Raw genomic sequence first — 2,552 nt, 5'->3', positions numbered from 1 at the left:
CAACTACAAAGACTGGGACTTAATTCACCTTTGTACTCCTAATACTTGGCATAGTATTTGTAACTTAAAATGCTCAGGAAATGACTATAAACAATCCCTGACTTTGACTTTGTGATGGTGCAAAAGTGATAGGCACTCAATAGAAACTATACTTTGAACTTTGAATTTGGATCTTTCCAGGGCTGGTGGTATGTGGTGTGATCCTCTCCTATGATGCAGTGCAGTGGCAGCTCCTTGCCAGCCCCGCGATCACAAGGGTGAACAACCAATACACTGACAGCCAACCACTCTGTCCCATATGACCATCTGCTTTCACTTTCAGTACAGTGTTCAATAAATAACATGAGATCTTCAACATGTTATTATCAAATAGGCTTTGTGCTAGATGATTTTGCCCAACCGTAGTGTAATTTTGAGCATGTTAAAGGTAGGCTAGGCTGTATATGATGTTCTGCAAATCATGTGTATTAGTTTTTTTCACCATTTTGCTGGGTTTCTTGGGACTTAACCCCATTGTAAGTTGAGGAAGATGGGTACAGATATGAACTTCTGGCTAGAGGAGGTAAAGAAAATTTACCTAGTCGCTTGAGGAACCCTGGAGAAAAGAATCACCAACATTTTTTAGTTAGAACCAGGTAGGCCAATCTAGAGATGTAATGTGTGTCTTCTTTTAAATCTAGCAATAGAATTGCCTTGGGAGTTTTTAGAAAACACAGATGGCCAGACCCTCATCAAGACCAGTTATAGGAGGAAGTGGCTGCGGCACCGCGCGGGGCCCAGAGCCGGTTTGGGGTGTCGACTGCCCAGAGTCCGCGGCCGGGGCGCCCCAGGAGCTAAGCGGCCATGGCCTACCACAGCTTCCTGGTGGAGCCCATCAGCTGCCACGCCTGGAACAAGGACCGCACCCAGATTGCCATCTGTCCCAACAACCATCAGGTGCACATCTATGAGAAGAGCGGGGCCAAGTGGGTCAAGGTCCACGAGCTCAAGGAGCACAATGGGCAGGTGGACAGGCATTGACTGGGCCCCTGAGAGTAACCGAATACAGGTCGCAATGCCTACGTATGGACGCTGAAGGGCTGCACATGGAAGCCCACACTAGTCATCCTGCGGATCAACCGGGCTGCCTGCTGTGTGCGCTGGGCCCCCCATGAGAACAAGTTTGCTGTGGGTAGTGGCTCCCGTGTCATCTCCATCTGCTATTTTGAGCAGGAAAATGACTGGTGGGTGTGCAAGCGCATCAAGAAGCCCATTTGCTCCACGGTCCTCAGCCTGGACTGGCACCCCAACAATGTGCTCTTGGCAGGGGCTCCTGCGACTTCAAGTGCAGGATCTTCTCGGCCTACATCAAGGAGGTGGAGGAGCGGCCAGTACCCACCCCGTGGGGCTCCAAGATGCCCTTTGGGGAGCTGATGTTTGAGTCTAGCAGTAGCTGTGGCTGGGTGCACGGCACCTCTTTCCAGCCAGTGGCAGCCACGTGGCCTGGGTCAGCCACGACAGCACCGTGTGCCTAGCCGATGCCGACAAGAAAATAGCTGTTGCCACTCTGGCCTCTGAAACGCTGCCACTGCTGGCCCTGACCTTCATCACAGAAAACAGTCTGGTGGCAGCGGGCCACGACTGTTTTCCGGCGCTGTTTACCTATGACAGCACCACAGGGACACTGAGTTCTGGTGGGCGGCTGGACGTGCCCAAGCAAAGCTCGCAGCGTGGCCTGACCGCCTGAAAGCGCTTCCAGAATCTGGACAAGAAGGCGAGCTCAGAGGGCAGCGTGGCTCCTGGCTCCGGCCTGGACTCAGTGCATAAGAACAGCGTGAGCCAGATCTCGGGCTCAGCGGGGGCAAGGCTGAGTGCTCACAGTTCTGCACCACAGGAATGGATGAGCATGAGCATCTGGGATGTGAAGAGCTTGGAATCAGCCTTGAAGAACCTCAAGATCAAATGGCCCATGAGGAATATGTTGCCCTCATCCCCACTGCTGGGGAAGGGGGTCAGGAAGGCTAAGGGTCACTTTGCTGAATGTTTCTAGGGTAGTAGTCTGGGTCCCCGTGGAGACTGCTCCAGCCAGAGGGGAGGGCAAAGTGGGGAGGGGCGGGAAGCTTTTCTTACCTATTGAAGGAACATATGTCTTTTTGTCAGAGAAATGTTTTCATTTATTGTTAAAAACAAAAATGTTCCCAAAGCACTGTGCTGGTCATGAACTGCTTCAAAAACATGGAGGTAATAAAAAAGCAATCTTAGAACTGGAAGAAAAAAAAAAAAAGACCAGTTATATTAGAATCTTTAGGGGTGGGGCCCAGACATGGGTGGTTTTTAAAGGCTCCTCAGAGATTATAGTGTGCAGCCAGAATTGAGACCCACTGGTGCACGGTACTCCTGAAATGACTATAGCCAGACTACAGGATTATGAGGAGCAGAATGCCTAGGTGACCAAGGGCTACCCACCAAGGAAAAAACATCAACATCACTGGTCTGTGACTAGGGGGCAGTGCTTTGAAATAAATGAGAAGAAAGACTTTCAAGAGCAACATCAGATAGAACCACTTAAATAT

At 50.5% G+C, this 2,552-nt stretch overlaps 1 pseudogene; it reads left to right on the top strand.

Moving 5' to 3' along the window:
• The first annotated feature begins 766 nt into the window (after positions 1-766).
• Positions 767-2,243, top strand: LOC144306775 (actin-related protein 2/3 complex subunit 1B-B pseudogene; annotated as a pseudogene).
• Positions 2,244-2,552: the final 309 nt, after the last annotated feature.

The sequence above is a fragment of the Canis aureus genome, chromosome 37, assembly GCF_053574225.1.
Source record: "Canis aureus isolate CA01 chromosome 37, VMU_Caureus_v.1.0, whole genome shotgun sequence".
Lineage (NCBI taxonomy): Eukaryota > Metazoa > Chordata > Mammalia > Carnivora > Canidae > Canis > Canis aureus.
Note: the sequence above shows the minus strand (reverse complement) of the source record. Positions and strands in the feature narration are given on the sequence as shown.